The sequence below is a fragment of the Pogona vitticeps genome, chromosome 1 (assembly GCF_051106095.1).
Source record: "Pogona vitticeps strain Pit_001003342236 chromosome 1, PviZW2.1, whole genome shotgun sequence".
Taxonomy (NCBI): domain Eukaryota; kingdom Metazoa; phylum Chordata; class Lepidosauria; order Squamata; family Agamidae; genus Pogona; species Pogona vitticeps.
Window position 1 is genome coordinate 91,845,599 of NC_135783.1, and position 21,200 is coordinate 91,866,798.

Genomic DNA, 21,200 nt, shown 5'->3' on the forward strand with positions numbered 1-21,200 from the left:
AAAAAGCAATTGCTTTTGCCATCGCTTTGCGATGTTGCCTATGGGGAAAAATCGCTTTGCGATGTTTTCCCCATAGGCCCCATTTTCCCCCAGCTGAGCGGCGGGAGCCTCCAAAGGACTGCTCCCGCTGCTCAGCTGGGGGGAAATGACGGCAGTAGCCTCGGAAGGACCCTTCTGAAGGGTCGTTCCAAGGCCACCGCCAGGATTCCCCTTCGGAGGGGGCATTTTCCCCTAGCTGAGCAGGAGCCCCGCTGCTCAGCTGGGGGAAAATGCCGGCGGTAGCCTCGGAAGGACCCTTCCGAAGGGTCCTTCCGAGGCGACCGCCAGGATTCCCCTTCGGATGCCTGAAAGGCATCCGGACCCCTGCCGCCGCCGCCGCTTGGATCCGCCCCGCAGCCGGCTACCCCCGCCATGGTCGGACTCTCAGGAGTCCGACCATGGATGGGGTAGCCGACCGCGACGCAGATCCAAGCGGCGGCGGCGGTAGGGGCTTGGATCCGCCCCCCACCCGGTTCCCCTTCCATGGTCGGACTCTCAGGAGTCCGGCCATGGATGGGGTTACCGGCCGGGAGGCGGATCCAAGCCCCTACCGCCGCCGCCGCTGCTTGGATCCGGCCCCCGGCCGGTTACCCCATCCATGGCCGGACTCCTGAGAGTCCGACCATGGAAGGGGAAGCCGGCTGGGGGGCGGATTCAAGCGGCAGCGGCGGCGGTAGGAGCTTGGATCCGGTCCCCTGCCGGTTACCCCATCAATGGCCGGACTTCTGAGAGTCCAACCATGGAAGGGTAAGCCGGCCGGGGGACAGATCCCGGCCGCCCTCCTCCCAACCCTTCACCCCCTTCTCCGCCGCCGCCGCTGGGCTTTGGAAGCGGCTTCCGAAACCCAGCGGCGGCAGAGATGAGGGTGAGGGGTGGGTCGGGCAGAGGCGGGAGGAGAGGGAAGGCTCCGCCACCACCGCTCGGTCGCGCTGGCCAGCATTTTCGCGGCCAGCGCGTCCGAGAGGCCTCGGGGGAAGGCTTCTCCACCGCCTCTCGGACGCTCTGGCCAGGCGCGGGGTGGCTCCAAGCAGCGGCGGCGGGGGCAGGGGGGTTCCAAATGGCTTCCAGTGCTTCGCCTGGAAGCCATCCGGACACCCCCCACCCTGTCCCCGCCGCCGCTGAGAGCCTTCCGAGCTCTCAAAGGGCTTTCTCCAATCTGTGGCGGGGAAGCCCTTTGAGAGCTCGGAAGGCAAATGTCGGCAGTCAGCGGTGGCTTTGGGGTCCATCCAAAGCCACCGCCGATTGCCGACATTTTCCCCCAGCTGAGCGGCGGGGCTTTGAAGCTCCCGCCACTCAGCTGGGGGAAAATGCCAAAGCCCCCATTTTCGGCCAGCTGGTCGGCGGTTCTAAAATGGCCGTCCCGCTGTGCTGCCTCGCTTTAGAGACACCGAAAATGGCCGCCCCTATGGAGGAACATCGCTGAACGGTGAGTTTATCCTCCATAGGAACGCATTAAACAAATTTTAATGCGTTCCTATGGCTTTTCCCATTCCGTTTAGCGATGTTTTCGCATAGCGACGATTAATCTGGAACGCATTAACGTCGCTATCCGAGGCACCACTGGTATCTGCAACTGAGAAACCTCCTCAAACCCATGGAGATACTTCACTCAATTTAGAACACTGGAAAATTAGGGTTCTGTGAACATACAGAGAAACTAGAAAGTGGAGATCCCCAAAGCAGTAGCTGTATTTGGAAAGGACAGCCGGAAAGGTGAGGTTGTTGATTAAGCTTGCATGCTTATCTCCCCCTTTTGAATGTGCAGATCTTGCTCACTTTGTAAGTGGATTGACGGAGTTAGCGGAATTACCAGGGTTACCCCAGGTGGTGATAGTCAGCAGAGCTTCCCAGAGTGAAGTGAAGACACAGGCAGCAAACAATCTTGATAGTAGAATACATATATTTTATACAGGATATGTACAGGTATATACACAGCGTAGTCTTTGTCCAGTTCCAATAGTCACACATGGCAATATCCTCAGAGTTACAGAGCTTAAATCAGTGTTAGAGTTCCAGTAAATAGTCAAGGTCAATATACCATGCAGTCAGTCCGGTTCACCAGAGTTCCTCTTCTCCCAAGCTCGAAGATATGGCTTCCACAGGATTCTCCAGCTCGACGACAGCACTCCACGACCATAGCAACTCCCACAACAACCCACACTGGTGTATGCTAGGTCTCCAGCTATATACCAGAGATAGCCAATCCTGGTATATTCATCCTGCTGTTACAATCTTACTCAGCTGTATTAACTCATACTTAGCTCTACTTTACAGCAGTGATCCTTACAGATACTTATATCTTGTTGCTAAACTGCATTTAACAATTTCCAGGTTTGTCCAAACCCTGTCATGGATGAACAGGTTCTCATATATAGAGACCATAGGAGGAGTACATACATTCATGCAGCCAATCTGCCACTTTCTGGTCTACTCTTATCTCGGTCTCCTTGCTATGAATAGGGAGCAGTTCCAGCAGGCCTTGGCCAGTCACTTGGTGTGAAGGGAAGCCACAGGGTATTCCACAATGACAAAATAGAAAGAAAAATATCCCATAAAAATTCCCAAAGGTATTATTTAATGATAAAACAGTTCTGTCACATCTGAAATACAGTGCATAAAGGTACACCACAAACAATACTTGGTAATTATTTTGGGAGAACTATTAAAAGCTACTCTGGTTCAACCATGAAGAAATGAGATATTTCAAAAATAGCTTAAGGCTCCATATTTATAACAAACTCATATTTTCCTAGACTCCTTCCTTCCTCAAACTTATTTCTCAACTAGAGAAATAGTCACTGAAAGGGATTTTGTTGTTCTTGTTTTAAATTTCAAAATGGTGATCAAACTGATCAATCAAAAAGAGCCCAGGTTGTGTAAGGACTTATCAGGCCTTTTTTGTTGTTTCAATCGCAGGTGGTTGAAGAGGTGGGTAAACAGTAAACTTGCTACTATAGAGAGCAAGGACCCACTTAGGAATAGTGATAAATCGAGGTATCAGGTGAGAAAGGAACGACATTTTTGGCATTAGTTCCTTCAGGATATTGGAGAGTGAAGTGTAGTTGTAGACTTCTCTCCCATCCACGTCTTTGAACTTATAAAGACGGGCCAGGTCTGGACTGAGAAGCACTTTCCCAGAGTGGCGCATGACATGAGGGTCGGTGGCCAGGCCCACCACACACTTCCCACTCACTTCTGGGCTCTCTCCCATGATATCCACTTTTTCATTTAGAACCTGGGACAGTGGCGTTGACTTTTCTTCTGCGTGCTCCATTATGAGCTCAGTGCGGACCAGGCCAGGCCACAGGGCCACGCAGGCCACTCCATAGGGGCGCAGCTCCACGGCACAGTCCGCGGCCATGCGGTCACAGGCCGCTTTGCCCACACCATAAGGAACATTGAAGAGGTAGCGCATCCCACCAGTAGAGGAGATGATGACAATAAGTCCGCGCCCAGCTGGCACCATGAGGCGGGCACCATAGACTGCGCACAGGTAGTGGCCCCGAAGGCCCGTGTTGTTCATCTGGTCCCAGGTAGAGGTAGGGGTCTCCCAGAAGGGCAAGCCCACTTGGTCAACGATGGCGGCGATTCCCGAGAAGGCGTTGTTAACCAAGACGTCCAGGCGCCCGTCCTGGTCCTTCCGGATGCGCTCGAACAGCGCCGCCACCTCCTCCTCCCGAGAAGAGTCGCAGACCACCGGCACGCACTTCCCGCCTCGGCCCCGCACCTCGGCCGCCGCCCGCTCCAGCGTCTCCCGGTTGCGCGCCGTGATGTAGACGGTGGCGCCCGCCTCGGACAGCTGCAGGGCGATCCCTTTCCCGATGCCCCGCGACGCCCCGGTCACCACGCAGACGTGGCCCGACAGAGGCCCCGCGGAACCGCCCGCCATGCCTGACGCTCTCGTGGTGAAGGAGAGGGAGAACCGCGAAAGGCGCCCTCGAAGCAAGCTGGCAGGAAAGGTGCGGAGCCTGCCGGGCCGCCTCGCTTAAATGCCCGCCCCACTTTGGCGAGCGAGAAAGGCGGAGGAGGCACGGGAGTCGTTTCGCCTCGCGTTCTGCAGAGCCGGCCTGTCTGGCCTCCGCGTCCAAGGCCTGGAGGGCAGAGGGAGGGTGGAAATGCCTCAGCCCCAGGGAGGAACAAGTATCCACCCATCTCCCCCTCACACATCTACAGCAGTTGCTAGGGTTGCTAAATCAATCAATCAATCAGTCTCAGAGTAACCAATTATTCCCCTCCCTGCCTCAGATTCCTTTTCAAGCCTTTTACCGAAGTCAGGTTTCAGTGGCCGCTAGAGTCTGTTAGTGTTCAGTAACATCTGTGCTAGGGACAGGTTAGTAATGGTATTTTTTTTTTTTTTTTGCCTTCTGAGTATTTTTATAACCAGTGAATTATGCTTAATGAGACTTGTAATAAACTAATCCCCTCCCTAGATCCCTGTCTGGGCTCTTCTCCGCTTTGCAGCTGGAAGCTGTTTTTTTTAAAAAAACCAGCAATTGTACCACATACTCTGTCCAATAGAAAAGGAAGAAGACAGAATCAGAGATGGATTGACTCAATTAACGATGCCATAGCTTTATTGTGGGAGAACTGAACAGGCCTGTTAATGACAAGACCTTTTTAGAACGGAGTCACTAATTCATACGATCAGCATATGTTGGAAGCGACTTGACAGAACATAACAACAAAGAAGGCCTGTAAGGGCCAAGGCCAGAAACAGAACTTTGCAGATAACCCACGTTTAGCAGAAGGAAATGCTTAACTAATGTGTTATTGCTCCCCCTGCCCATTGAGTAGGGAAAGCTTACATCCTACATAGGCCTTTGATGATGACAACTCCTGGCAGCTAAATGCACACTCCTCCATTGTGTACAGAGTTCACAAAGGCTGAGCAGGCTCTTGACAATAGGATCTTTTGGAGGACACTAGAAGAACTACACAACTTTAACACTGACAATGAAGAAATTGGAACTCATTAGAAATTTTGTATACCTTGGCCCAGTCACCAATCCAAATGGAGACTGCAGCCAATAAATCAGAAGACTGGGACTAGGAAGGGCTTCAATGAAGGCATTAGTGTGATCACCAAGTGTGAGGATGTGTTTGCTGGGAACCGAGACCAAGATTGTCTACACTCTTGTATTTCTGATTACCATGTATAAGTGTGAAAGCTGGACAGTTAACAAAATCTGACATGAAAAAAATTATTCATTTGAAATGTGGTGCCGGAGAAGAACTTTGTGAATATTCTGGACTGCCAGAAATATAAACAAGTGGATCCTAAAACAAATCAAGCCAGAACTATCTCTGGAAGCAAAAATGCTGAAACTGAGACTGTCCTACTTTGGGCACATCATGAGAAGGCAGGATTCTCTGGAAAATAATGCTAGGAAATACTGGGAAATGTGAAAGGAAGCAGGAAAAGAGGAAGACCAAATATTGAAATGGACTGACTCACTAAAGAAACCACAGACTTGAGTCTATAAGAGCTGAGCAGGACATGCGAGGACAAGACATTTTGGAGATCTGTCATTATAGGGTCACTGTAACTTGGAGGCTGCTTGAACATAAAACAATTCATAGGGTTACAGTACATGATGTGATTTGATCACACATAAGGACAATAAAGGACAAAACAAGGGAGATGTTTAGGGATTAAGGTCAGAAACCTGCCTTAAGAGATAGCCCATAGTTAGAAGAAGGAAATTCTTAACTAATACGAATATCTGAATGTCATGGTAGGAGTGTGTAGTATAATCCCATTGTCTCCAGGATTATGCAAATTAGAATCCTGGGCGTTTTTTGAAGTCTCGTTTAACATACTCAAAAAAACCTGCCTCAATCCCTTCTTTACAATATCAACATGCTTTCAGCTGTCTTTACACACTATCTGTAGCATCTGTTTCTGGCTTGAGAAATGTCCAGCGATAGCTAGCTCTCTTACTACTACTGGGTACACTTCTGGCTCCCCACCCACTGTATAGCCTTTTTAAAGATCTTTGATGATGACACCTCCTAGCAAGCTAGATACACACTCCTTCATCATTTTTGGATTCCCACCAGATCTCAGATGATGGTTATCATCTCAGATGTTCATCATCTCATTTTGAAAATTACCTCGCTGTGTTGTGATTTTTAGTTAATCCCAACAACGATAGTATAATGTTAAAACCTGGTTTTCCTTGATGTTGCTCTGTCTTGGTTAATCTGCTGTCATTGTAGAGTGTCTATTGCAAATTCATGTGCACCACTTTTCTTCTCTCCATAAATGAGAATGATGATGGGCCACCAAGTCAGTTCTGATTTATGGCGACCCTTTCCAGAGTATTCAGAAATTATTTACTATTCCATTCTTATGGTGGTGTCCTGGAACTGTACATCTTGTCCAAGGCTACACAGGCTGGATTTTCTCTGGAGAGGCACAATGGGGAATCAAAGTCCAAGCCCTGCTGGACTATTTAGCTGGTTATGGTTATCTTGGAACATAACCTTGTTCTGTCCCAAGATCTTCACTAAAAGAAACCCACATAGCTGAGGGGGTATTACAGAATACTTGGCAAGGAGGTGGTACACGTCAAAAATTGTATGTTGGTGGTTAACAGAATGAGCCTAAAGTTGAAAGTGTGAACATAGGAGTTCCTATCAATCATCAAAATAGTTCTTGAGTGGGCAGAACTCAAGTCCTATGATGTGGTACTCAGGGATCCCAGAGGCAGCACTACAACAACCGTGGGGCTTTGGGGGCTTATTGCCAGTCCTGCTGTACAACCCGTATCTATGCCTTTTTATGGGGCGTAATGCTGAAGAAGGTCACTTTAAATTAAAAGTTAAGAGCCATCATAACAGTCCTGTGGTTTCTAAAACTGCTCTTGCATGTCACTTGTTTAAGTAGGCACAATAGAAATCCAAGCAGCTTGTGTTGAGATTTAGGAACCCAGCTGGACTGAGGTGTGCAATTCAGGTCTTCTTGCCATGTGAAGGATGATGCAATAACAGAAACAAAAGCATCAGTTGCGCCACTGAATTCTAGGACTGAGGTGTAATTTAAACAGTGAGGTAACCATCTCATGTAACAGGGATGAAAGAGATAAGCCTTGCAAAGAGGTTAATCATGATTATATAGGATGCAATACATTAAGTAGAAATATCAGCTCCACCCTGGCCTGCAGTTAGAGTAAGATGCTGCCTCTGTGGGAAAAGTCATATTTGAAAGGAGAAAGAAATAGAAAGAAGCTGGATTTCACATATAACGTAGATTGTTAACATTAGAAGAATGCATTTTTAAGAAGAGGTTGACTCAGACTTCCTTGCTTCCGTGTTCAGTAAATTGAGTACCCAGCTTGCTGGGGGGGAGAGGGAGAATGTGTAGCCTGAATAATTAAATCAAAAACCGCCCAGAGAACACTTTTAAGTGTTAGAGGGCAGTGTATAAGCAGCAAACCTTTAATTCTGGCAATGGTGCTATGGAAGAGTATGCTAGGCCTCAGAGCTTGGAAATATGACCTTTTGGTACCTTACCATGTCCATGGGGACTGCCTATAAGTGTGGTGGTTTGGGGACTCCAAGTCTTGTGATGATGATGATGTTTTAAAGCTTTCTGTTAATTACAGATTCATTGCTGCTTTTGGAACAGGACAACTTTTATCAAAGTGATGACTCAAGTACTGGATTTCTCTGCTCACTGGAATACTGTAGATATAAAGAATCAAATCCTCTTGCCTAGTTATCCTGGTGAAGCATAAACAGGGTAACTACTGAGGCTGAATTGCCTCAAGATAATCACCTTAGACATTCTCTGTTGCATTCTCAGTCATGTGACTTGGCATGCCATTGATAATGTCTGATTATTTATTTACTTGGGTTAATTTGCCTCCAGAAGTTATGCCACTTGTGTAACTAGGTGAAAGGATTTTGATTATGAAATTGTCACAATTGTCAGCATCATATAATCGTAGCTAGCGTTGGAAGGTGCTTATTAAACTTCTATATGATTGAGATAATAGGAGGGTCCTATTAATCCATGGTACTGTTGCAATAACAGAACAGGATTTTACTAAGGTGCCTTAAGTTCTTCTCTGGCCTAACACCCATCAATCTGTTGGAGGTTACTTGTTAAACTTAACATTTATACCACAAAAGTGACACAAACCTAAATTGGAAAGTTCAAAGTCAGATATGTAACTGACATCACACATTCAAGCCAATTTTAAAAATGTAAAGTTGCAGAGTTACTCCTTGATCTCTGTATTGCGTGCAAATGTGTAGTGTACTTCCATGCTATGTCACATTTCTATTAAATGACTAAAGTGACAGCTATCAACCCTGAACATTCAAACCACCTGGGCTCTATGTATTAAGGAAAAGTGATAAAAGTTTCTATCTTCTCTTTCAGATTTGGTAAACAATTTTTTTAAGTAATAGTAAATATATTTGCTTGTATTGGGGGTGGGGAGGTTGACAAATGTTTCTGTGCATAAAAGAGGGACAAAGGAGAGAGAAAAACAGAGGTTTGAAGGTAAAGTTCCTCTTTTAGACTTTTGTCTTCCAGGATGCAGTTCATCCTCTCTCTCTTTATCTATGAGTAAGTCTCACTTAGCTCTAAGATAAAGATTATACAGTACTGTTAACAGACTCTGTTTTGGAAAAGAAAGGAACTGTGTGTTTATGGTGGAAACCTTCTGATATATGGAGAGACAACTAGTCCTTTGGTTGATTTTTGATTTTAAAAAACTCTTACAGTCTCAGAGAAAAGAGGAGTTTGGAGGATTATTCATCCTGACATTGCTATTATTAATAATTTTATTGTATAATAAATTATTATTTATTTTCCTTTTTTAATGGAAACTCACAAAAACTTAACAGCTTTCACAAGGTTCCTTACATTCCCACTTTTCTAAAGCTCCTTTTTTAAAGCAATTGTTAATGCTGACTAGCTGAATCACTTCCTCTCAGACCCAAATAAAGAGATTATTCCAGCCAGTCATCTCTCTGCGTCTTGCACCATGGATTATCCAAATATGAAGAAATAAATAATCTGAACATCACATAAGTAAAAGTTTTAACAGTGTTTTCAAGGATGGAAAAGCAGCCCTCCAAGTTATGGAGGGATATCAAGAATGAATCATAAATCCACTCCCAACTTGAAAGAGAAAAGGAAAGTGCAGTGTGCACATTTAATCCTCACCTTTTGGGCTCAGAGTTTAGAAAATACCATAATGGAGCCCAGCCTCCTACCTACGATGTATGTGAAACACATATACTAAATCTTGTATGTATGTTCCCCTCACTTTTTTGAGACTGGGGATGGAGTGTGGGATGGAAGCAATTTCCTTTCCTTCCCAAAGTAAACAGCAGCTGAGAGCAGGTAGTAAACAAGGCAAATTCTTGTCCATGGTACAGCCATGATCTGCACTTCAGTCTTGAAACAGCCTGCCAAAATCAGCTGTTTTGGATGATCATGGATCAGATACAGTTTGTACTCTTGCAAACCGACAGAAGGATGAATGGCACTTTTCATATTGGAAGGAATGTCTCAATAATCATTTTCAGGAGGTTGTTGTTGTTGTTAGGTACCACCAGGTGGCCCCTGACCTACGGCAACCCTACGAATGAGTGATCTAATCTCCAAAATGTCTTGTTCTCAACAGCCCTGCTCAGTGCTTGCAAACTGAGAGCTGTGGCTTCCTTTAGGGAGTCAATTCATTTCATATTCTCTTTTCCTGCTGCCTTCAGTTTTTCCCAGCACTATTGTCATTTCCAGAGAAACCTTTCTTCTCATGATGTGTCCGCAATAGCACAGCCTCAGTTTCAGCATTTTTGCCTCCATAGATAGTTCAGGCTCTCTGGGACCCACTTGTCTTTCTTGCAGTCCAGAGTATCCACAAAGCTCTCTTTCAGCACCATATTTCAAATGAATCATTGTTTTTCCTGTCAGCTTTCTATACTGTCCAGCTTTCACACCCATACATGGTGATTTCTCAGGCAGAATGGACTGGAAATGGAGAACCAAAGTTGTTGGTTAGATGCCCTTACTGGCATAATTCTTCTACTGGATTCCGGCCAGTTCTTTAATGTCCTTTCTGTGGCACATGTAGTCCTGGGGAGTAGATGGCTATGATACTGGAAATAACACATTAGATTTTTCTGTGTTGCTAATCTCTGATACTTGCTGCTGTTTGCTAATCTGAACATGCTGTTTGACCATGTTTGAGGTGTGCATGAGGCCTAACAGATAGTACCAGATAGACATACTGGAGTCCTAGCTTTTTGTGGGTGGAACACCGAGCCAGAACTGAATAGAAAAGATGAAAAATAAACACCTCAATGTGTAGCTCAGTCTTGGATACTCACCTTTTAAGACCTTTTCAGTCTTTTAACTAAAAATATCTGATTATACACCCTATTTTATTATTTAATGTTTTATTTCTCTGGGTTCTGAACACACAGAGAAACTCTGGACAGGAGACGCTCTCCCTAGCAGTCACTCTCTAGTCTAGTGACCTTGCATGCTTATCTCCCCCTTCTTCATACACAGATCCTGCTCACTTTGTAAATGAATGAACAGGTTCTCTGATATACAAACCATATGAGGAGCAGCGTAAGTACACACATTCATGCAGCAAATTTGACCCTGTGGATGGTCTGCAATGATTTACCATTTAGGTTTCCTCCTTGATATAAACAGGCAGCAGTTCCAGCACACCTTGACCAGTCACTTAGCTGTTAGCTGTGTAAAAGGATATTTTAAAATCAATTTCAAGGATGCTAAACCCAACAGAAATGCAGGAGTATTTCAACATATAACCAAATCCTCCCCCTGACAGTAAAGGGGCTGTTTCCTATAAAGAGGAACTGGGAGGGCAACATTTTTGACAAGGAAGTGGGAAGGTGCTGAGCTCTGTGTAGGACCATGATACATACTCACTACTTCTAATCCCTATTAAGGCTTTCAGAGTAAGTGAGATATTATAAGTAGTTTTACCACTTCCACCCTCTTCCCCATAGCTGAGTGGGGATTTGAATCCAGGTCTCCCGATTCCTACTTTGTCTACACCATACTATATGGGGAATATGTACTAGTTCTGTTCTGGTCTCCATATATAGAAAACAACTATCTGCAACTGAGAAACCTCCTCAGAGCCGTGGAGATGCTTCACTCAATTTAGAACACTGGAAAATTAGTGTTCTGTGAACATACAGAGAAACTAGAAAGTGGACATCCCCAAAGCAGTAGCTGTATTTGGAAAGGACAGCCAGAAAGGTGAGGGGGCTGATTAAGCTTGTATGCTTATCTCTCCCTTTGAATGTGCAGGTCCTGCTCACTTTGTAAGTGGATGAACAGGTTCTCTTATATATAGACCATAGGAGGAGTAGATACATTCATGCAGCCAATCTGCCACTTTCTGATCTACTCTTATCTCGTTCTCCTTGCTATGAATAGGGAACAGTTCCAGCAGGCCTTGGCCAGTCACTTGGAGTGAAGGCAAGCCACAGGATGTTCCACAAAGACAAAGAACTGAGAACAATCTTTCCATACAAGACAAAAACTCCCAAAGTTGTTATTTAATAATAGAATAGTTTGTCACCTTTCAAATACACAAATAGTCAATGATACACCACAAAGCATTTAGTCTTGGATATAACTCAGTATAGATTTTTGAGAGAACTATTAAAAGATACTGCATTTTGGTTAAACCTGAAGGAATGAGATACTTCAAAAACTGAGATGAAGGCTCCATATTTATAACAAACCCATAAGTTCTGAGAGCCTTTCTTCCTCAAACTTATTTTCAAACTTGGGAAATACTCATTGAAAAGGATTTTGTTGGGGATTTTTAAAAGGAATTAAACAATTCATTACTCAAGAAAACATCAAGGTGTGTGGCACATATCAAGCCTTTTTTGTTGTTTTAAAGGAAACTGGCTGAAGAGGTGGGTAAACAGCAAACTTGCTACTATAAAGTGCAAGGACCCACTTAGGAATAGTAATAAATCTTGGTATAAGGCGAAAAAGGAAAGATATTTTTGGCAGTACTTCCTTCAGGATATTGGAGAGTGAAGTGTAGTTGTAGACTTCTCTCCCATCCACGTCTTTGAACTTATAAAGACGGGCCAGGTCAGGATTGAGGAGCACTTTCCCAGAGTGGCGCATGACATGAGGGTCGGTGGCCAGGCCCACCACACACTTCCCACTCACTTCTGGGCTCTCTCCAACAATGGCTGCTCTCTTCTTCAGTTTCTGGAACAGCGGAGAAGGGTTGTGTTCTACCTGTTCCATTATGAGCTCAGTGCGGACCAGGCCAGGCCACAGGGCCACGCAGGCCACTCCAAAGGGGCGCAGCTCCACAGCACAGTCCGCGGCCATGCGGTCACAGGCCGCTTTGCCCACACCATAAGGAACATCGAACATGTAGCGCATCCCACCAGGAGAGGAGATGATGACAATGAGCCCGCGCCCGGCTGGCACCATGAGGCGGGCCCCATAGACTGCGCACAGGTAGTGGCCCCGAAGGCCCGTGTTGTTGACCTTGTCCCAGAGAGAGGTCGAGCTCTCCCAGAAGGGCAAGCCCATTTCGCCGGTGATGGCGGTGACTCCCGAGAAGGCGTTGTTGACCAAGACGTCCAGGCGCCCGTCCTGGTCCTTCCGGATGCGCTCGAACAGCGCCGCCACCTCCTCCTCCCGGGAAGAGTCGCAGACCACGGGCACGCACTTCCCGCCTCGGCCCCGCACCTCGGCCGCCGCCCGCTCCAGCGTCTCCCGGTTGCGCCCCGTGATGTAGACGGTGGCGCCCGCCCCGGACAGCTGCAGGGCGATCCCTTTCCCGATGCCCCGCGACGCCCCGGTCACCACGCAGACGTGGCCCGACAGAGGCCCCGTGGAACCGCCCGCCATGCCTGACGCTCTGGGAGAGCAGGAAAACAGCGAAAGAGGCCTTCGGAGCAAGCTGGCAGGAAAGGTGCGGAGCCTGCTGGGCTGCTTCGCTTAAATGCCCGTCCCCAGTCCCGTCGCCGCTCTCGCGAGGGAGGAGAGCGGAGGCGCTGCTGCAGTTGCCGGAGGCCGAGGCACAGGCGCCGTTTCCCCTCGCTTTCTGCAGAGCCGGCTTGCCCGGCCTGCGCCTCCAAGGGCTGGAGGGCAGAAGCGCTTCTGTCTCCGTGCTGGCAGACAGGCGCGCGGTGCCATAGCCCAGGAAGGAACAAGTATCCACCCGCCCTCTCCCTCACACCGCTACAGCCTGAAGTATGTGCTGTTGCTTAGGGTTGCTCTTCCTCCCTAACCCGTTCCGTGAGTTTCAGCTCTCAGGGCTCTGAGCCACTAAATGCTACGATGCAGGCAGAAATCGACCAGGTCAAACCTTCTCAACCCCTCATGCCTGGCAAACCCTTCGTTTGGATGCCTGCTTGGGACCCACGTCTGGTGTGTTCCTCCCTCCTGCTACGGCTTATTACTTCACCCTGAAACCTGAACGAGACGACGTTGCCGCTGTTTCTAGCCACTTTTATCGGTGTTCCTCCTCTTTCCCAGAGTGCTAAAACCAGTAAATACTGGAGAGGCGCCCTTCTCTTTTACCCTCTTAGCTATCCGGTAAGGTAGTTGGTTGTATCTCGGTTTAAAGAGTGATTTCAACTGGTATACCCAAGGCAAAACCCGATATTTTTCTTGTTACAAGACTTTTAATAATGCACGGGGGGGGGGGGGAATAATACTGACAGAGCAGTTTGTTCTCTCTTAATGGGATAATATTCTGGTCTGGTCAATAGTAAACAGGATTGCCGCTTTCTGTTTTTACCTGTTGTCTCAAATACAATAAAATATGTATTTCAAGAACATATAGGAAAACCGGTAACGTTCTTGATTGATAGTTATATTCCTTCTCTTCCCAACCATTTCTTCATCCAACATGGAGAGAAGTGCTAAGAGAAGAAGATTCCACACCCAGAAAGGAAAGGACGTTTGAGTGGGAGGAAGCCTATAAATAAAGGAGAGGCGCCATTCAAAAGCAAGGCCTACCACAATGATGACCTGCATTTTTAAATTACCACTATTCTTCTACACAGCTAACCTAAATATTATAAGTACTAGCAAATGTCTGACAATGACAGGGGTGTCATTGAGAACCCTCCCCTTTCAGAGCACCATCTTGTATTGTTCTGTTCTACATGTAGCCTTTGGCGTATGCAAGATGTACAACAGCACTTTATTGATGTATGATTTTGATTTGATTTGATAAAACTGTGTGACAAACATTACAGTAAATTGGGAGTTAAAGGTTGAGATTGTTCTAATGCTATTTAAAAAGGTGGTTTGGCTACATCTGACATAATAATTTCTGTCCAAGTTCTATTCCTGGTACCCAGGGTGCAAACGAACTAGCAGTCAACCAGGATCCACAGCTTATGAAAATAGATACTACCAGAACAGGTACTGGAAGGAGCTGGAACACAGATGAAAATAGACACAACCATTGGAATTAGAATTGCCTGAAAGAGTCCCTTAATAATTTAAGGTATGCAGATGACATCATCTTACTGGTGGAAAGCTGTGATGACTTGAAATGGCTCCTGATGAAGCTGAAGAAAGTGTGAAAGCAGGACTGAAACTGAATATTAACAAGACCAAAATCACTGCTAGAGATGAGACGTAACTTTAATGTTGGCATTGAAGAAATAGTTAAAGATGTGCCTATAAACCAGTTCAATTATAAATCCAATTGAAGCTGCCAAGAATTCAGTGTATGACTTAGAATTGGGAGGATGGCTATGAAGGAACTTGAAAAGATCCTTAATGTAAAGATTTTTCACTGGAGACCAAGATTAAGATAATCTGTACTTTAGTATTCTGGATTCTTAAATATGATAAAATCTGGGCAGTAAAGAAAGGAGAAGGGGGAAAAATCAATTTACTTGAAATATGTTGTTGAAGGAGACCTTTACAGATACCACAAAATTCCATAAAAGACAACTATGTAGGTGCTACATCAAATCAAGATTCAACTCTTTGGAAAAGCAAAAAAAAATCTAAAACTCATATTTTGGGCACATCGTGAGAATAACAAATTCCTTGGAAAATACAGTAACGCTAGGAAAAGTTGAAAGCAGCAGGAAATGGAGTAGCGAACTGTATACTACACTTTTAAGAGATTTGGATGGGAGGAACTTTGATTAAATGTCAATCACTTAGAGCAGCCAATTATTTCCTTCTCTACCTTAGTTTATTTCCCCCACCTTTTTACCTCAGTCAGGTTTCAGGCTCTGTTAGAACCTGTTAGTACACATTCATAATATACATTCATATAATGTATATAATATATATAAAAATATTATACAATCCAGAATGTGTGTGTGTGAAAGAGAGTGGGTTCAAGTTTGGGTGTTCTTCATCCTCCATTTTGATCCCTAAGAAATGGCAGTGGCTCATTTTACTAAATAACTTTTTTATTATCTAACATTGGAGAACTGTGAACAATAACTTCTGTAGGACCAATGGGTCCTTCCAACCTCTTCCATTGAACACAACTGTCTTTCAACTCTGGAGTAACAGAAGACTTCACTATCGGGGGGTTCACTCCAAATTCGCTCTCAATCCATCAGTTTTCTCATTGGGTGCCTCAGGTAAGGGCATATGGTACTGATACCTGGATATGCTGAGACACAGTTTTAGAAGTGAAAAGGCCTTGTTTCATATAGGCAGAGAAAGGCATTCTTTACTAAAGTTACACCTGTTTCTCTGTTTCTCACCTTCCACTGACTAATTTTTCAAATAGCAGATGACCAGCTTAGGAATGTTGCCAGAAACATAATGGGAGGATAGTCAAAACATATAAAACCAGCAGGGAGCCAGAGATTGAAGGCCATACATCCAGGCCCAGGAAGGCAACATAAACATATCAACAGATAAGGAAGATGGAATATGCTTTCCTTCAGACATTGAAGTGCATCCCTGAGGCAGGCCAAAGGGGAATTGGGACATTTTACGTGTAGTGTACTTATAGGGGAACCAATAATTTTGTAATCCTTGGCATCATTACCCAGTTAGGTTTAAATTTTAAAATCTAAATTTTAGGTTAATGCTGACCAATAGTAGAACTGTGATCGGATTCTGTGGGAAAGCTTAGCAGTTCCTCTCTTTTAGTGGGAATAACTATTGGACTTGCACTTCTGTTATTTAAACTATTAATAACAGACAACTCTGGAGAATCAGTAACTACTTCTGTGGGATGACAGGGCTCAAGTCCAATGGAAACTCTGTCCGTGATAGGGCTAATCCAACGCCTGGACTTTCTTCTTTCATTGTGGAGACGGCCAGAAATGATCTTGGTTGGTGGAATTCCTCAGGGAAGCATTCCTCACTGTGCAAACGATCCCACAGCAGCGATGTCGAGCCCAATCTCCCTCCGGAGGCTTGTGACTAGCCGGTATCAGTTCTGGACAGATGACCTTCTTCAAGGGACCTTTGCCATGGGAAAATACTAGAACTGTCCATTCTAATGGGTCCAGTCCCTCTAAATGTATTCCCACTCTAGGAACATGTTTTCTATTCTCCTCTGGGGTTCCTCTTTTTCCCTTCCACTCTTTCTTTCCAGGCATCCTAAACATCTTCAGTCCTCCCTTTCTTTCCTCTTCCTCACAAACTACCACTTTCCTTGTATCTCCCGCACCTGAATTCCACTCTTCTGTCAGAAAGACATCCACCCTCCTCTTTTCTTCCTTTGGCACTGCCTCCTTTTCTTTATCTGCCACTCTTTCCTCTAGACTCAGATTATCCAACTCTGCAACATCTCAGAAAACGCTGCCTCCTTTTCTCCTGCCTCAGACGGGTGAGGGGAGGGCTCACTCTCTGCTTTCATCTCTATTTCTGTCTTCATCTCAAAAGAACTTTATGGCTCTTTGTTATGTTATACACTGTATTTTCGGGGTCTTCTCTGCTTTTAAGAGAAATCCCAGCTGACTTTGTATGGCTTATTTCAATAAAATTGGACTTTGGTTCCCCTGGCTGCATCTTGGCTGATCCCTTGCCAGAGACAAAATTGAGAAACAGGCTTTGGCCCATAACAGTACTGCAGCAGGGGTGCCAAGCCCAATCTCCTTCCATGGGTGTCGTGGGTGGATTGGTTGGAATCGGCGTGGTTCCCCTCTTCCAGCAATCTCCTCCCCTTGGGGTATACGTATACCATCCATTCTATGGGTTCTGCTTCTCCAAACTGAATCGCGAATTCTTCTTTCCCCTTTCTCTGATCTTCCCTTCTGTCTTTCTCCTTCTTTTCCTCAGGTGTCCTGACCCTCTGATACTGTTGTCTTCCCTCAGTTTCTTCTATTGGTAACTTCATCGTAACTGTCTCCTGAATCCAAGGGTCTTCCATCTCCAACCATCCTCATCCTAAATGAATATCCTCTTTCTCTTCCTTCTTCCTCTTCCCCTTTTCCTCCCTTGCTACCCCAACACTCACCCCTTTCCTCTCCCTCTGCTGTCACTAGATAATTCACCACTGGATCTTTCCCCTTTTCATCCCGCCCTCTCTCCTCTTTCCCACTCTTTTCTCTCTCTGCCCCTAATTCAGCTATGGTATGTACTTTACTTTACTTTTACTTTATTAAGATGTATACCCCGCGCCTCTAGACAAAGTCTACTCGGGGCAGCTACAAGATGTACACCATCTTGTATCCCTCTGTGGTAGTTATTTGAGGGGACAGCTCTCCTTCCTAGCTGAGACCTCTCTCTCTCTCTCTCTCTCTCTCCCCATGTGTGTGTGTGTGTGTGTGTGTGTGTGTGTGTGTGTGTGTAACAGATAGATAGATAGATAGATAGATAGATAGATAGATAGATAGATAGATAGATAGATAGATAGATAGATAGATAGATAGATAGATAGATAGATAGATAGATAGATAGATAGATAGATGGATGGATGGATGGATGGATGGGTGGGTGGGTGGGTGGGTGGGTGGATTGATTGATTGATTGATTGATTGATTGATTGATTGATTGATTTGTTAAAGGTCTTTTACTAGAGTTTGTGTATAGAAGAATAAATGAGCTGTATTATTTGCGTAAGAGAATATGTGTAACCAATCAGATTGTGTCTAGTGTCAGCTAATAGGTGCTTAGAAGACTAACTGTCAAATATAAGAACAAACGTCAGTTAGTATGAGGTTTGTCTATTGATCGGTGTCGCGATCCCCCAATGCCCCCTGTGTGTGTTCCTTCAAACACAGGTCCACCTTTGGACATGATGTACTATTTTCACCCTTTACACACTACCACCAGTGGATCTTTATCCACACTGTACCAAATAAGGTTCTTAGACCTGTGCTGCCAAATATATCAGGTTTATTAATTGTTTGATTGGTAAATCACAGAAGTAAAGTCATAGATGTTCTTTTATTGTTCAATCATTAAACTTGGGTAGGATTACACGTTTGTTTGTTTGTATTCATTCACATTAACCACTGTAACAATATCTTATGACTGTCTATTTCCTATTACTTTTATCTCTTATTTATTCTCTAACACTTACCAACTTTCCAATCCCTGTCTTAACCCTTCAAACCCTCTTCTCTAGCTCCCCTCAGTCTCCAACTGTTCTCTTGACTCCACCCCTCCTGTCCTGCCATTGGCTCGTGCCCTATAGCTCCATATGACTGACAGGCGTGACTTGGGCATTCCACCACAATTGGTTTTCCAGTTAGGACTGTCTGCTGGTAGGTTGTCTGCTATTAGTTTGTCTATTAGTCTGCAATAGTAAGGAAGATATTAGGAAATTGATAAGTGTCTGTCATAAGAAGTTTGTCCTGTGCAAACCAAATCTGTACAAAGTCAAATTATTGTTAGATTATTATTCTTCAACATATTTTTAAGTAAATGTTCTTAAAGTATACTATGACTGAATGGTGATTCTTTTATTTGCTGATGCATGCACGGATGCACGCAAACATAATCGTTGTGGGGTTTTAAATTCATGCATTTTCTGCTATGTGGAAGCTCACAAGAAACTCAACAGATTTTGCCAGTAGATTCCCTCTTTGATTCCTCAGAAGCCTTACATTGGGCAGAAGAAGAAAAGGGAGCAGTGACAGCGGCCTTTGGAAGACTGTTACCAAAATACATCAAAATATGCACCTGAAAAATATTTGGGGGGAGATGATTTTTCAGGCAAGGTGATTTGAATTCCTCACTGTCATTTTCCTCTGCAGAGAGTAATTTCCTTGTGGTTTTCCAAGTGGTTGTATTCAACAGTAAACTCTCCCCTTGCAACTCATAACACATACACAGAGGCAAAGCAGGTTCCCCTCTTCCAGCAATCTCCTCCCCTTGGGGTATACGTATACCATCCATTCCTTTGTACATTCAAAAAAGAAAACTAAAAAGCTACGTATTACACAGTAAAATTAGTAGTAATAGCATTGTCAGGATGAATAATCCTCTAAACTCCCCTTTTCTCTGATGGTTAATTCTGAATTTTTTTAGCAGTCTATGGTATGTGTGAAATCCAGCTTCTTTCTGTTTCTTTCTCCTTTCCAAGATGACTTTTCCTTCAGAGGCAACATCTTAATCTGATAGCAGGCCAGGGTGGAACAGATGTTATACAAATCGATATACAGTATAAATCTAATAACAACAACATATACAGTATAAATCTAACAACAACAACAACAACAACAACAATAAAGATGTTTCTACTTGATATTGCATCCTGTATTATCACGATTAAGCTCTTTGTAAGGCATACAAAGAGATTAACCTCTTTCGTTCCTGTTTCTGTTATTGCACTGTCCTTCACATGGCAAGAATTGCACAGCTCAGTCCATGTGTGTAGGCATCCTTCAGTCTCGAGAGACTATGGTAAGGTGCTTTGTATGGAGGACACGGAACAGCATCTAGTATGGCTGAGAAGGCCAATTCCAGAGTGACAATCCCTTCCACACTGAAGACAAATACAATCTGTCCCCTGTCCAGCTCCCTGAATTTGCTTCGATGCTGTATGCAAAGCTAGAATGTCCTCTCCAGAGCACAAAGCCTGGGCAAAATAATATGGAGGATAGGCTGTTAGCCAAGCAGCAAATCCCCGCTCTCCACATCACTGAAATAGTCCAATGGAAAGGCAAGAGCCAATACAATTGGTTCCAGCGATGTCACAGAATGAAAGATAATGTTCTTAAAAATATGTGAATACTGAACGTAAACTCTAGGCAAGTATTTTAGTCAGAAAATATATCTGAATTATAAGCTTTTAGCTATGCAAAGTACAGACAAGAATGTTAATCATGTTTGAATCAAAAAGAAAGAAGGGTCATTTCTCCATATTTTTTTTAATTTACTATATTTCTTTCCCTTTTAACATTTCTTGTTCTCCATTCACATTATACGAAGTTGTTTACTCTTTCTTGAGAAAACTGGCATAAAATGAATAATATATTTCTGCCATGCGATCTTAATAGTTGCTCTGTTCTCAAAAATCTGGGTGTTTGGGAAGTCAGCAGAATAATTTAGAAAACAATTATAATTATTGTAAACTATCTCTTCATGAAGCACTTTTTCAATTGTACTTTCACTTTCTTAGCTATCTTTGAGGCATCTTTATTTGCTGTCCCTTAATATGTTCAGAACCCCATAAATCTGATTTTTCTAAATACTGACTCATTGACATACAATATTTATCTACTATGTTCCTATCCCAATTTAAAAAAATAAAATAAAAATAAAAATCTGGGCATGCTGAAAATCCTAAAAGAATCAAATATGATGCAATAAAATATTGCACTATAAAAACAGCAAAGCTTAGCCAAAGCAAATTAGGTAAGATGTGAGGCTCCCAAATTGGAAGCCATGGTAGGAGTGCCGCTGCTCCCGAAGAGTAACAGCCAGACTCAGACATCCCCCCCGCCATCCCCACCGCGACGGGAAGAGAAAGGAGTGGAGACCCCCGATTGGGGGAAGGAATGCGGCGGAACCCTTACCTTAAGCAAGGGGGTGGATACCCATGACCTAGAAGAGGTTATGAAAGGGTTAAAGATCACCCGCGAACCGGGAGGAGTTCAGGCGGGAAAAAGAGGGGAGGAGATTGAGGCGGGAATGGGGGATATAAGGGAGAGAGCAAGGGACATTCCAGGCGGTTGGGAGTGGGTGTGGATGGAGGACCCCTGGACCCACAAGTGGGAGCAGGTCCGGG

General features: G+C 44.6%; 2 pseudogenes across 2 annotated transcripts; both read right to left on the minus strand.

Moving 5' to 3' along the window:
- Positions 1-1,921: 1,921 nt before the first annotated feature.
- Positions 1,922-9,883, minus strand: LOC110083615 (dehydrogenase/reductase SDR family member 1 pseudogene; annotated as a pseudogene). Its single transcript, XR_013541340.1, has one exon. The product of XR_013541340.1 is annotated as a dehydrogenase/reductase SDR family member 1 pseudogene (transcript).
- Positions 9,884-11,569: 1,686 nt separating this feature from the next.
- LOC144586484 (dehydrogenase/reductase SDR family member 1 pseudogene) lies at positions 11,570-19,266 on the minus strand (annotated as a pseudogene). The gene has a single exon (XR_013541335.1). The product of XR_013541335.1 is annotated as a dehydrogenase/reductase SDR family member 1 pseudogene (transcript).
- Between the last annotated feature and the right edge of the window lie 1,934 nt (positions 19,267-21,200).